Genomic DNA, 15659 nt, shown 5'->3' on the forward strand with positions numbered 1-15659 from the left:
AAATTCAGGCTAGGCAGTTAGAAAACCATCTCTGCGTCAAACAATTGGGCGCTAGAGACAGGTTCCCAGGGAGGAGCATCAAGAGGGGTTAAAGCGCTGTGTGAAGGACCTCAAATAGCAGCTCAGAGCCAGGCAGGGGTCTTGGAAATGCCTGCCAGAGCGCCTCAGGGATTTGCAGTGCTGGTTCATCCCATCAAATTGAGTCTGAAAAACAAAACCAAAGTCCAGTGCTAAAACACTTCTTTAATGGGACTTTTCCATGTAAGCAATCGCAGCCATTGCCAGGAGCGTGCTGTACAGATGTTGCAAGGGTTGTGCTAGGAAATAAGAAGGTGTTTGAGATGCTTTGCTCTCTATTAAAATGTGATCCACGCTCTGAAAAAAAAAATGATGGGGGGCCAGCACTGGTGAAATAAGACCACAGCTGCTTTTAGGCAGGATCCATCTGAACACAGAGGGTGGAAGGAGGGAGAACAGGACAACTCAAGCCAGGCTGTGGTTGCCACCAGTCAGGAGCCCCATTTGTGGGAGGACCTGGGCTCCTCTAGTGCCTGCAGGCATTCACAGCTCTGGCTTCAGACCTCCCTGGGAACAAAGGCATGGTATAGGAAGACTTGCCCTGTATAAAGGACCAACAAGGAATGTTATAGGGGTCGTTTCCATGCCAACGTATCTCTTAGGTAGTTTGAATTCTTGCTGAGAAGTGGTAGCCTGGCTGGAGGTTGTGTAATAGATCTGTGTGTCTGTCTATGATACCACGATTGCAGTTCCTGTCCAGTCTTGACTGGCTTCTGAAATAATCTTGAACTCCCTGTCTCTGGTCATACTTGCTGCTTAGCTAGGGCTGATAGGAGCACCAGTCATGCCTGCTCTCTCCTGAAATGCCCCAGCTGTTCCCTGATTTCTTGGGTGGTTTCTAGCCCTTGCTGACCTCTGGACTGCTGCAGCTGTACCTAGCAGTGTTCAAAAGCCCTGTTTCAAAGCTGTCATGGATATGTCTGTGCAAGCTGCAGGCACACCCTTTCTTTATGCCCAGCTGCACATCAGATGCATAAGAAGCTTTAAATAGCTGGTGGCCACCACTTAGTGCTCTCATTGAATTCCCCTTAGTTCAGTTTCAGTTCCGTTTGCGAACCAGTTTTTTTCAAACCTTCTGAACATCTTGGAGGTGACGGCTACCATCTCCTCCAGCACGTTTCCCCACGTCTCCCTCGCACATCTTCCCTGCTGTCACCACAGCTGGGTGTCTGCTCCCACCACTCAGTCCCTTTGCAGCAGCAGTGGTGCAAAGGGGAGCACGGACACAGTCCCCAGCGGCAGGGTGCAGGAAGGCGGAAGGACCGCAGGGGCAGCAGCAGCATTGGGCTTGCGGACTTGTGTTTTTTACTTCATCTTTCAGCTGGGTGTGTCACACGGTGCTTTGCAGCATCCCGCAAAGTCCATCTTTCTGCTGCAGCCTTTGCATGGACGATCTGCTTGCTGTGTGCCACTGTGGATGCTAGCCCCATATTAAAGCCCTGCAGCGCACGTAGATGATGATAGCAAAAGTTACAGTGATGACAAACCCAGCAGAAGCTGGATCTCAGGGTGGTGCAGACCCAGCTGTGTTTCCTGTGTGGGCAACCCATTTTGCGTAAGCCAAGTCCAAACCAAGGAGCGTTTCTGATAGTACAGAGGGTCGGGGTCTTTTAGCTTCCTAGCCTCTCTGAACTTGCTGAAAACTAAGTCATGCTCTGGAAATATTACTGTAAAACCAGCAAGAGAAGGTTGGAGCCGGGAAATGCGTTCGCAGCTTTACCAATTAGCTATGCTTTCTGTGCCAGCTGCCTCATTTGTGAAATGGGGCCAATTCCCTACCTAGCTGCCCTGCTTGACAGTGGTGATTATTTACTGTATCTTCTGGGGAAATAGGCATGCTCCCTGGGTCAGCAGCTCGATGACTGCGGTTTTAAAGTAAGACTGTGTCAGGGACATACTCTAGTTTTGAGAGGAAAACTGTGAGGTGGGATAAGGGGCTGGAAGTACCTGGGCAGACATGGCAGTGAATGAGGGCAGGCTGTGGAAAGCCTGGTCCTTGAACCCCACCTCTCTGCTAGGCCTGGGAGAGATCGCAGTGCCAGTCTCTGCTCCGAAGCAGTCCTAGCCCCCAGTTAATGTCTGTGAAATGCTTAGAACATGTAAAAGTGCTAAGTGCTATAAATTATAATTAAGAATAGACTGTCCCAGGATGTTTGGGATGATTAAAACCTCCCCACTGGCCTGCTAAATAATCTCTGCTTTGGTCTGGCTGGGCACAGGGTTGGTATTTTTTTTCTATTTTTTTTGCTCCCCAACTTTGTGCCCAGACGGGCAAAAATATGGGCCATTTACCAGACAAGCAAGGAGGTCAGTGGAAGCCCTGCAGCAGGCAACACCGGTCTGCCGTTGGGTCATGCTGGCAACATTGCTCCCCAGCCTACAGCCAAGCTCTCCTCACCCTCAAGGTGCTCCATGCCTGTGCAGAAACCCTCCCTCCCCTTTGCTGCCCAACCACGCCTCTGTCCAACTGTCCTTCCGCTCCTCCTCAGCTACAGCCATGGCTATCTGATGATTTAAAATTAATAAGACACTTGAGATGCTACAAGAACTGGAGCTGGGAATGGCAAGAGTGAGGGAAATAGCTGAGCTCCCAGGTTAACGATGAATCACTCCAGGAGTGGAATCATTGATTTGTAATCATTGCCTGGCTCCCAAATATAATAGCCATGAATTCCTCTGACCAGCAACCGAGACAAGGTGCTTTGGGCTATTCCCAGCACACCTACAAAAATTCAAATCCATCTTGCTCACAGGAGCAGGGCTCATAGATCCGGGAGCCCAACAGCTTCATCGGCACTTGCCCTCTAACAAAGGGAGCCAGCGGTGCTCGCCAACAGCAGCCTGAACATGCGTCAGGCTGCCACTGCGCTGCTGCTGAGCTCAGCTTGCAAATAAATAAGTCAAACTGCATCATTTCCTTCAAAATTTGCCCCCTCAAGGGTTGTTGCCTGCTGCTGTCACCCTGCAGCAGAGGACTGGGAAGAGGAAAGAAAAAACAAAGCGAGCCGGTGTGTATTAGCACCCTGTTGCTTTGGGAGCAAATAGCAGCTGCCAAGGGCTCCCAGGGCAGGAGCTGACAGCCCTGGGTATTTGGGAAAGAGGCTCAGCGACATCCAGGTCAGGTCCCAATAGGTCTCCGAGGTTTCTGTGCAAAGGCTCCCAGAGAATATTAGCAGGGTCTTGAGCTTATTATTTGTATTCTCTCCCTCGCCTACCGACTAGGAGCAAAAAATGAGATCAAACTAGGCAACTGAAACATCCTGGATTAGCAAGAGTACCTGACTCACTGTCTCTAGGGAATGACTTTAGGGAGGGAAGAAGCCCAGTGCCACTGTGGGAAGTGTTTTCTTGCTTTTTACATTAGTCACATCAGGTTTCCTGCCCACCCTGGGGTGTCTATCCATCACCAGGCTGTGGTGGCTCCCATGGATTGGCATGGTTTTGAGGGGGTTGGCTCTAATATAACAAGCAGGGCAAAATTCCTGTTCCTAAAAGCTATATTCCATCTAAACATCCCACTCACTTCCTGACTCCTGCTCCACCCACCTGGCCTCCCCAGCCAAAACCTAAAGCAAACCACATCTCTGCCTAGACCCCTAATCCCCCCACCTATGCCCCGGCAGTCCATCATGCCTTGGTACAGAGGATCTGAGTTCATCCTGGTCACTCTGAAGCTGTGGGCATCCCCATGACCTCTGCCAGGATACCTTGTGTCTCCACAGCGTCAACCATCTCCTTCTCTCACTGGCTCTCCATTTCTCTGCCTCTGCATCACCCAGGTTGCTCCACCATCACATAGACTTCAAGCCTGATCAGTAAGAAGTACGAGGCCTTGCAGTGGCACAGCACCATGGTTTTTCTCTCTCTCATGCTGGCCTCTCATAGAAGTCCCACCAGAAGACACATACGCTATGCTGCATCCCAAAGCTATGGCTCTATCTTATACTCTAAGGCTTCAGAAATGCTTTGGGAGAGAGGATAGCAAAGGCTGGGGAGCACACCGGCAGCTACACCCAACCTTCAGCTGCTCAGAAGTCACCCCACGGTGTACGGTTTCTTTTCCTCCTGTGCATAAGGCAAGCACATCAGCATTTAGAATGGGTTTATACTACAAAATTAATGGCAGTGAGGAACATTCGAGTTAAAACCTGACTGCTCTCCCCAAAAGTATCTGTCTTGTAGCCAAGCTTCATCCTGCCTAGGCAAACCTCCAAACTTTATTAAAGCCTTGAGATGTCAAAACAAGGCTTCTGCCTCATTCCCTTTACAGGTACCTCCATGTACCATCACCGCAAATGCAGATGCTGGCCTCAAGCCAGGTAGCGCCAGCAGCGCTGCCAGCAAAACATCTTTCCCCCCAAGCATTATCCAGGTCCTTAGGCAGGGTTGCGCTCTGTGAGGATTTATATCACTATCAACTGTAGCAGCACCTACGCAACAGAGTTTGAAGCAAGGTGGAGGGTGCTCATCACAACAGTCACCTGCCCAGGGTACACACTCAACAGCAGATTGCAGCCCCTTGGGATCATTACAGAAAAAGCTCAGGGCGTTTCTGGCATGCCTAGACTTGTTCATCCTGTTCTTCAGAGGCATTTCAGCCCAGCCCATAACACTTTGCCTCTTGTCCCCTGGCACCTCCCAAGTCTGTCCTGCAGGTAACGATAGGTGCAATCTTACCTTTGCCTAAATCCTTGCATCGCCCCAAAAGATGCTCTTTCATTAAAGCACTACAGCACTACCTGCATCACCACAGCAAGCAGAGAAGTCCTCAATGCACCCATCCCCACCTGGGTGACAAGAAAGGCGTGAAGCACACAGTAGTGTCACTTTTGAAAGTTCTTCAGCAGCAAGCTGTGACATGATCACCGACCTCACAGAATGAGGCACAGACAGAGGCTTCAAGGATACAGCTTGTAGAGTCTTCAAGACTCATGGGAATACAACCGCTTCTCAGCCCACCCTGGAAACAGACAGGTCAAGCCCACCTTCTTTCAATCACCAGTGAGCAAGTCTCGGCTCTTGAACCTCACTATCAGTCCTGAGAATGGCTCCTCTGTGAGCAATACACCATATGACAGCCCAGGGGTCATGCTGCTACAAGGTCTGCTATGTAACCTGGATCATCATCTATGGGAGGAAGCATGACTGCAGGGACCAATCCCTCTGGCTTACCCTGGGATCCCACTCCACATCTAGCGTAGCTCCCCACCTCCAGAGTGGCATTTTAGGAGCCCTGGGGAGCCATTATCACCATCTGCCTAAAACTCCCTGTTCCCATGGCCCTCTTCAGTTTGAGAGACAGCCCTCATGGCACACATTAAGAATTTGGTATGTGGCACATACATGCAGGAATGCTGCCCATTGCTGCTTTGCATTATAATATGTGAGAACTGCTTCCTTTATATTCTGCCTGATCAATACGTCTTCTGCAGACGGACAACTGTTTCCCACTGTGGTTTTCAGTGGTTTCTCTCCGTTGGTGACAGCCAAGGCAAGATCACAAGTAACAAGTCATCAATCAGGGTGTCATCTGTGAGGAAGCAGCAAGGGCCGGCTGCTCTGTGGGGGAAAGTGAGCCTGGAGCTGAGGGTGACAGCAAGGCAGGCATGGGGCAGTGGCCACACTGGCAAAAGCACAGTCCCACAGTACCCGAGCAAGAAGAGTAGAGCAGGTCTGGTGATGGTAACCAGGTTCAGCCAAGAGTCCAGCGATTGCTGGGCGAGTCCGTGATGACGAGACAGATCCAAGGTCAAGTCAGGGACTGAAGTCCATAGGCCAAGGTCCACATAAACAAGGTACATGGCACAGGCATGGCTGCAACACAGCTGTGAGGTAGCCCAGGTGGGGATGAAGTGCAAGAGCCTCAGCTTACAAGTGAACACCAACACAGACCCTCACTGAGGCTTTTTAGCAGAGCTTTCCTGAAGAGCTCTCTTCAACATCAGACACCTGCACAATTATCTAAGTCAGCCCTGAGCCCAGGGAACCAAACTCCCAGGGGATGCGCTCAGGGCCCTGACACTAGCTACCATGTTGTGTAAGCCTTCTCAAGTCAGGTATAGATGCCAGGGACGAATATACTCTGCTGCCAATCTCCAGACTCAAGCACCACACCACCACAAATGCCCATGGTAACAGCAGCAGGCATTTTAAAGGAAAAGACCCTTACCCTCACCTGTATCCCAAGCTCTCTGCCTGGTTGGAATGAGCCTGTGTTATTCCTGGTGTTCGTACAGCAGTCTAATCCTCAGCTCTGCTTCCTTGAACACCACCAACCCCTGCCATAGCACAACCTGGGGCAAGCCATGCAGTAGTACCTGTGTACTGTGGTTTCACTGAGTCTTGCCTCTGACTTTTTTACCTTCTTGCTTTTGATCTGACAGCAAATGCCACTTAAGGCTGGCTGCCATTTCTCTTCCATCACTGTGAGTTCTCTACAACTCTGACCTCTAGTTTCCCTGCCTGCCTGTGTAAGGCACCCTTTGCAGAGGTAAAGGCTGGGTATCACCAATGCCACTTCCCCGGCTTTTTGGGAAGGAGGGCGGGATGGCTTGTAGAGTTACAACCAAGCAGTGGTTTATCACCCCTGCGCCTTCTGCAGCAGTGAAGTTCTCTGCTCTCGTAAAGATCTTGCTCGCATGGAAAGGATGTGGAAAGTTGCTGTAAAAAAAAAAGGAGTGAATAGAGAAATTGCCAACTGCATAAAAATAACTGGTTTTTAGCGAAGTTTTTGAAGTGGTGCTGAGGACAGAAAGCAGAGCAGTGCATAGGAGGGAACCCTGCCTCAGTGCATGCACAACACCATCTTATGCTAAAACAGTATTCATGATTTCACTCTGGAGAGAGAGAACTATAAGCCAAGCTGAACTTCTGACTGACTCCAGTGATTCTGGTAGTTTTTGTTTATTCACCCTGTTGTGAGTTGGACCTGAACCAGATCCTATATGCACCTCTCTCGGGTGTTCAAAACCCACCTCTGGGAGATGAGAGGAAAGATGAAACGCTCAGCATTCGTGCTATCCTCACCAGTCCCGGAGGAGAAGAGGGGACTAGCAGCCACCAATGCCCTTTCTGGACTCTTTTCTAGGACCAAGATGAAGACGTATCAAGGTAGGGATGTAGGAGGGACAGCACTGGGATAGGTTCAAAGATTTTGGTCTAAACTCTACATCCAGTGTCTGCCCCGGTGAGGCCCTACAGCAATACAAGACATCAGGCTTAATAAAGCACACCGAGGGCTGTGCCACAGGCAGTGAGACACAGCCAGGCTGCAGCTTGTTGGAAAGGACTGTCTCCATTAGTGTGAAGAAAGAAGATCCAACAACTGCACTTAGTCTGTGGACATCTTAATGTCTCTGACACCACCAGCTCGCCTCCTCCCGCCACCTCCCCAGCCCAGCGTGCGTCGCCAGTCACGCGCTGACGTAAAGCTGTAATTGCCAGCATGGGGACTGGGGCCAAGGGGAATTCGCTGAGACAGTCGGGCTCTCTGGCAGCCTGTCAGCTCCTGGGTCCGCAATGGAAATTAATCACTGAAGCTCAAGGAAGCGCACCTTAAACAAAAACCCCACTGGCTACGCTGAGGAGGCAGGGCACGTCCAGCCTGTTGAAATGACATTGTAATTAAAACTTAATAAAAAGTGGCATTTATCGATGAGTTGTATTAACCTTGTCTAAAACTATTTGGACAAATTAAAACTCCTCTCGGTCTTTTCCTGCCGCATTAAAAGCAGCAAGGCATGAAACAGATCAGTAACACTAGCCACATTGGCTCTTTGTTCGGGGCAGAAGAAAGCTTTGCTGTCAGAAAGCTTCAGCTGGCATGGCTTCAGCCACCGAGACACTGCCTCCTGGCCTCTGCCAGGGCCCCTGCTGGCGAGCCCCAAAAGAGATTGCCAGGGTACTTACATGGGCACATAAAGAATTCTCCCAAAATCACTGCCGGGGACCAGCTGTCCCACTCTGGGGGACACTTCCAGGTTATTTGCATGAGCAGATATAAATGTATGCCCCGGAGAGCGCTGCCAGGGCCCCTGCTGGCACGCAGCAGGGGCTGCTGCCAGGGTACTCGCCCGGGCACAAAGCAACATGGACCTCAGCATGAGCTGTCACGGCCCCCATGCATGCACATCGCACCCCTGCCATGGTGCTTCACAGCACAGCCCTTCATGGGAGTATAAGTACCCAGGGCCCCGAGCAGCACGGCCAGGGCAGGTCCCCATGTCCCAGCTGGATCACTCCTCGCTTCTTCTGCACTGGCTACAGACCTGTAAAGCAGAAAGACTGCCAGACCTTGAGCTCTTTCCTTCCCTCGCCCAGCTGCGTCCGTCTCTCTCCAGCCACACAACAGCTGAGCAGCTCAGTACCGCGCCACCTGCTCCCCACCTCCAATCGCCCTCTCCAAACCCCATGCGCAGCCACCCTGGGGACACTTAGCCCTCTGCCCCTTTGGCTGCATCCTCCTCCCGGGGGGCTTCGGCCCCCACCACAGCTGTTGGGCCAATCGAGCAATGTGTGGCGGCTGGGAAACAAGTGGGCACCTTGGGAGGAAATTCTAAATAAGCCCAGCCGAGGCAGGGTGAGCAAGTCAGCCCCGCGTGTGCCTCTTCCCCTCGCAGCCAGGCAGGGCGGGTAGGAGCAGGCAGGAGAAAGGCACAGGGACAAACGGGATGCCTCGGTCTTTCGTCCGCTGTTGGGGATGCTTACGGTTACTCACAATCTTCTTGCAACAAGCAGTTATTGTGGCTTCTGCTAAGAACTGCCCTTAAGTGCGTGCTCACATTTGCTGTCGGGTTTGCTTAGGCTGCGACCCCAGTGCTTCCCCCTGTGGTCCTGCCATGGCCAGGGTGCTGCTCTTCTCCCCCATCGCTCATCTGCTGCACTTCAGCAACCGCTGGCTTGCCACAGGCCATCGCATGTGTGAACACCACTAAGCGTGGGCATTTGTAGTTTAACTCTGGTTGTTCTCATCTGACCAAGTAGGCACTAGGCTTGTCACTTTTTTGGGTAAGTCCTCAGTCTCCATTACAGCTCGCAGCAGCCAGGGACAGGGGAATCGTGCTCTGTCTGCCAGCAGCCCTTCAGCGACTGCAGTTGGTACACGCATGTCCTGGTTTGGCCTAAACCAGGCCAATTTTCCTTTCAGTGATTTCAGCTGCCGGCCCAGCTTTAAACCGTGACAGAGCACATGGCTGGTGTGATGTGGGCACCCTTAAGGGATGCTTAAAATGGATAAAACACTTTTAGAGAGAAAATATTTAGGAACTTTCCTTTGGAAATGCCAATGCTGCAGAGTGGCCAGTGAAGCCAACTTCTAGGAGAAATAATTCAAAGGAAGTTTGCTTGTTTGCTTCCCACTTGAGCAGGTAGTAGAGAAATAAATGTGACAAAAAGAAAGTTTCGTTGTTTACTTCCCTCCCCAGCAGGCAGTTAAGCCATGGAACTCGCTGCCCCAAGGCATTTGTTTAAGGCAAAGGATTTTTTGCACCTTTTCACAAGCCCTTACTGGAGTCAGGACCCTGCAGGCATCACCCTTGAGCCATCCCTCTAACCTTGCATTGCCCTCAGGGCTGTTCAGGATTACAGCAGGCATATTCAATACTTGACATTTAAAGCAGAAATAGAAGGAACTGGTTTGTGTTGGATCAGACTAACTCTTCCTCTCTTCTAGCGCTCTGTTTTTGCCAGGGGTCAGCATCATGGGCAGGGACACAAAAACCTCCAGTAGGTTGAAGCAGGAAAACATCCCTACTTATGAAACCCTTCCCAGACCTCACAGGCAAAGGCTTGGTAAACAGGGATTACATCACTAGAAGTTTTTGTTCCTTTAATTATAACTTTCAATATCATTTGTAAAAACGTTTGAGACTTGCTGAACTCTTCTCTGACTCCTGCTAAGACCCCTGGGCTCCATCACACATGGCAGAAGCAAGTTCCACAGGTAAGATGTGAATAGTGTGAAAAGATATTGCCTTTAATTGTCCTGATGATACCGTTTCTAATGTAATTGAATATCTCTGGATTTCACACAAAGAAACAGGGAGATGAGTTCCCAGTGAATCTTTTCAAGCTGCTCATTCTTTTATGGGGTTTTATCAAGCTGCAACCACAAAGGAGGGGAAAGAAAGACTTTGACTCAAGCCTGGCTGGGGAGGAAACTGCCTTTGTTTTTACTGTGCGGTTCTGCTTTCCATTTGCATTCAGAATTAAAAGTACTCCGTCTAGTGACAAAAGTAAGTTCTTGAGGCTTTTCCTTTCCTGCACCTCGGTTTTGCCTGGTCTCCTTGCAAAAGCAATGCCAGTGTAGGAGATTAATCTAAAGGGTTAGCACGCAAAATCTGCCTTGTTGATAGAGGCATATGAAGAGGAAAACCCTGCTAAAGCCTCAGGCCTCCTGTTTAGTTTGCAGGGTTGCAAAATATAAAAAAATTCCCTTCTTAGTACACGGCGGAAACATGGTCCAGAGCAACTGAGAGACAGATGTGGAACCCCATGATGCCAGTGCTACAGACTTGCTTTTCAAACTAGAACAATACTTTAAAATGAAAAATTCATTACCCAGATCTGTGAAAAGCAAATGAAGCTGAGCCTTTCCTAACCTTGACATTTTCCAGACTGCTGGCCAAATCCACGGGTAGGACACACACACGCACATCCACCCCCACCCTTCAAAGGGCTAGCTGGTCGGACAGAGAACGGCTTTTGGATGTGCCTTATCTTCTCTGCATGAGCTGTGACACCACCGAGTCCCAGTGTACGAGGTACTGCGCGTCTGTACTTCTAATTACTAAAACCAGTGGTGGTAAAGACTTTCCAGCTCCGACCGTGCACTCTCGTGGTGTAGTCCCCAAAGACACAAACCAGAAGAGTGGGTGAAAGCCAAGTGCAACAATTAGTAAGTTCATTCAATGGAAGACCATTTGCATGTGCTATTGCCGATTGCTGCCCCTCTTAGCCATCATGAGCTATTTTGGCAGCCAGGATCTGCTTACTGACGGACGTGAGGCTATCCTAACGCCACCCTCCTTGCTGTGTGTTTTGTCCCCATCCTCCCCCCAGCTCTGTCTAGAATGTGACAGTTTCTGCCAAACAACATTAGTGCATTAGCCACTTTTCAAACGATTGCTTCCCCACTGGGTAAGGTCTCTTCAGAGCGAGAGGACAGAGACCGCAAGCCTCTCAGCTCCAAAGAGATTTTCCCTTCTTCGGTTAGTGGTATTCCCTGAGCCCTGCTGATGAAAGACACAGATGTGTCTGCAGAGGAGCAGCTCTCAGTGCCTGCCTCATTCCCCAGAGCCCTCTTCAGCCAGTTTGATGTCTAAGTGGAAGGGAAGAAAATAAGCTGACAGTGGGGTTACCACCCAGATGATTTTCTGAATTGATTAGCTGCTTTTTCATAGGTCTCACAGCCATACAAACAGCAACCTCGTTGGATCTCGCAAGCTAAGTAATGACCCTGGCTAGGAGAGCTCTAGAGAAAGACCAGCCGTAATGATGTGCTGCTTCCTTAGGAAAGAAACAAAGGAAAAGCCAGGGGAAAACAACATGAAGGGAACTAAGTAACAGCGAGAAAGAGGCAAGGGGAAATGCAGCTCGCAAGAGTGAGAGGAAAAATAAGCGTCTTTCAGAATCAGCTGTTTTTTTACTCCAATTTGTATGTAAAGGGCTGGGCAAGCAAGGAAAAGAGAGCTCAGGCCACAAATTTTTGAGATCAAGCCTGTGAGGGCAGGCAGGCTCCTCAGCAGCTAAGGGCCTTCTTTGGGTGTGTTATGACAGTGGTGCTGTTGTAACGAAGTACAGATCCCTTCGAGCTGTCATGTGCCGGCCAGCCCCACTGCCACACGTGGGATGGCCAGCAGCGGCCTCAGCATCTCCAGCCAGGACCTCCCTGCCAAGCGAAGCCCAGCTGCGCAGGGCAGCCATCGTTCCTTATGCCGGCCTCCAGGTTTTTGGCTCAGGTGTGTCCCGTCCCCGCCGCAGACCTCCCGGCATAGCTCGGGGGGCTGCAGCAAAACCTGTGCAAACGGGATGGGCCGGGCAGGGCTGCCCAGCCCGGTGGCAGTATCAGGGCTTCCTGGGTTTCTCCCAGCGTTTCTGAGAGGGAAGGGTCTCCTTCAGCATCCCTGGGCAGCCCTGCTCGTGGGGAAGCTGCATCAAGGGCAGGGAAGGTGGTGAAGCTCTATCTGACTGGACTCCAGAGCACTTTGGGGTCCATAAGTGCCCCACGCAAAGCACGAGCCTCACGTATCTCTGGGCAGAGACCAGCTTCAGCAAGGGGCTGCCACCGCCCAGGCCGCGGCTGTCACCGGGGCACGCGCTGCTGGAGCCTGTGGAGATGGTGGGCGGCGTAAGAGGGGTGAGTTGTGGAAGTGGGGAGACTTAGGCCCGACTCCAAAGGACTATGCTAATTTGGATCAGATACTGAAAATCTGTCTTTGAAGGGGAACAAAAGGTCCAGCCTTCCTAATCTTTTGCTCTTGCCTCCTCCTGAAACCCTAGAATAATGCAGATTAGAAGAGGGAGGGTGAGAAGGGTGCTATGGAGCCCCACCTTACTGCTCTTCTCCATCTGTGCTGTGCTAGTCCTGCCAGAGGTTTTTATTTGACAAAAAAAAACACCCCCTCCCCCCCCCCCCCCCCCCCCCCCCCCCCCCCTCTCTCTCTCTCTCTCTCTCTCTCTCTCTCTGTATTCCCTCTGCAAGCGCCCCACCCCTGGAACTGCAGTCTGCTGCTCTCAGCGCCTCTAATTAGCTAAGCAAGGCAAGCACTCATTAGCCCCACCTGGGTCATGCTGCAACTGGGAAACAGGAGCATTAACCCCCACACGGCTCCAGAATAAATAGGTGAGAGGCAGATTCATTCCCTGTAGCTGCTTGTCCTTGCAGCAGGACCCCAGGCCCTAGAGCAGGGTGCATTTGGGTGGTGGCTGTGCCCAGGTAGGTGTTGGTGTGGGGCGGCTGGGTGTGCTGGCTGACCTCCCTGTGAGGTGCTATTAGCTACAGGTTTGGAAGGTAACTTTGGGAAGAGGGAGAGATTTGTTATAGCACTGCAAAGCACAATGCTGCAATTCTAGCTGTTTTGTGCTGTAAGTGCTTTGCTGGTAGCATCTCCCGGCTTATATCTGTGTGGGAATAGAAGGAGGCTCTGGCACAATGGGCATGACCACAGTGATAGAGTTTGGCTTGGCACTGATTTGGCATTTTGTAGTCATAACTTCAGAGAGCTAAGCAAAGCCAGCTGCCAGCTTAATAAAAAAAAAAATCTTAAATGTGTCTTTGTTAAAGGGCACAAGGGGTAAGTGGGCACCAAAATTATTCCCTGTGTTATCATACAAGTATTTCTCTCCTTCTACATTAAGGCTTCTCTCAAATCAGGTATTTTTTTCAGCTGTGGTAGTGCATCAGGCCCCAATATAGAGCCCAGGGTGCCAGATACAACATGTACATGTGGGACAATCGATCGCTGCCTCAGAGTGTTTGTAGCCTTTAAGCAAAGGCACTCAGACACCAAATTCACCCAAAAGGGGCAGGTGGAGTAAGTCAGAGAATAGAAATAAGTGTGTGGTTCGTTGTTCAGTAAACTTCCTTCTTATTTTTAGGAAATTTGTGCTAAACCATAGAAGGCATCTGTCTGGGAAAGGACAAGGGAGGAACAGGAGCAGCTGCTATGCCTGCAGACAGGAGATGGTGAAGAACACTGAGTGGCAGTAAGTGCTGAAAAGAAAATATGCCTCTGTCCTTCTCTCTCTGGTACAAAGAAACAGCATGGGGCACAGCAGCTGCAGCAGCCAGTAGCAGGAAAAGGATGGAGAGTGCTTAAAATACTTCATGACTCCAGTGAAGTCTTGATGCTGCAGAAAAGTTCTGCCTTCCTCTGTGTCCCCCACCCCGCAGATGAGAGGAAATTCAGGGCAGAGAAGGCCAGTGGTGGAGCCTGGCATGAAAGACACCCATTCCAGGACTGGGAATTATACTGGGCATACCAAAAATATGCTATCCTGCCTCTCATTCCTCCTTTGCAATCAGGGCAGAACAGTTAGGGAGACACACCCCACCCTCCACACCTTTCCCCCCCTGCCCTGAGTTCACCAGGGCATACAAAAATGATTTGAAACAGTCTGGCAACGAGCCACTAAATCAGCAAGTGACCAGTGACTTCAAGTGACCCCCCAACAACTGCTCACAGACTTTTTTTTTTTTTTTTTTTTTTCTGGAGACAGTTTCTCACCAGGCATTGATCACTGACATGGAGATGTCAGGAATAGATGTAATGGGCTGGCAGCCATCGACCTGAGCTACCTAGTAGCCTTCTGGGTATAGCCAGCAAGTAAAATGTTCCTTCCCAAGCCCTGCCTTCTCCCATGCTGCTTCAGATGAAGTGCCAAACAGTTGGCCTGAGCTGCTAGATAGTGCCTCACTCAGCAGCTTTGAGGTTTCCATGCAATTTCCTAAGCAGAAAGTTTAAAAAGGGATAGTCTATATAGCTACATGTGTACGCACACAGATACGTGCTTCTGCACACATAGGCTCTTCACATTAATAACACTGTAGGAATTTCTTGCCTCTCCTAACCACGCAGGCTATCAACACAGGCAATAAAGCCAAAGCATGGCTATTAGTGTGTGGAATCTGTAACACACAGTTAAGCAGATCTTGTAGCAAAGTGACGTATTTGACAGTTCATTACAGCACTTGTTGCCTCTCTCTACTGTCTTCCACCTATAGCATCTAAGAGCATTTAACAAAGACCTCTTAACAAAATTGCATATAGCTACAACTGTATGTTAACATCTTCATTTCACAATGATCTTGAGGCATAGTGATCGCTTGTACTAACAGCAGTTTGGAATACTAAAATTGATAGCATTAAAAAAGAGTTACTGTTTATGCTAGCTCTTTCCCTTCTGTATTTTTTATCAGCTGGATCAAAGGAATTAGTTTGGCTGGTTTCTCTTTTATTTTGAGTCATCTTCACTTTTCTTTCTGTTTGTTAATCTTCCTCAGCATGGTCTTCAAAGTTGGGGTTGGGAAGACTGGAGGGGAATTTTGACTGTCAGTTTGGTTTATATTTAATATCCCTGTCGTACTAGTATTGCTAAATGTTTTGCTAAATGAATTTTTGCTTGGTTTTGCTTTCAACTTGACTCCTATGATGCTACTTCAGAACAATGGGAAAGAAAAATCAGTTGAGAAAAGCACTTGCTTTGGAAAGGTGAGGGTAGAGTTGTGATGGGTATTTAGAGACTCTGTTTACATCAGAAAGAGCGGGGAGGGAAAGAAAAGCAAAACTAGTGAAGTTTTGCCTCTCTAAGAGAAGAGACTCCTCTGGAAACAGTGGCCTTACATGGGGCCCCTTAGAAAGCTGGGCACACAGAACCAGAAATCATTTAGGTGGTCGCCTCAGCCTAGAGCTCATGGGCAACCTGGTACTTACAGCCGCAGGGCTGACAGGAGAGTACAAGGTAAAGCTGGATGTTTCATGCCAGTGGACCAGCTGATGGACCCAGAGAGGAGATGAGCTGGGAAGAAAGCACACTCCTGTGAGATGCATTGGCTGCTTAGAAGTTAAATTAGGGAATTTATC

The sequence above is a fragment of the Nyctibius grandis genome, chromosome 5 (assembly GCF_013368605.1).
Source record: "Nyctibius grandis isolate bNycGra1 chromosome 5, bNycGra1.pri, whole genome shotgun sequence".
Lineage (NCBI taxonomy): Eukaryota > Metazoa > Chordata > Aves > Nyctibiiformes > Nyctibiidae > Nyctibius > Nyctibius grandis.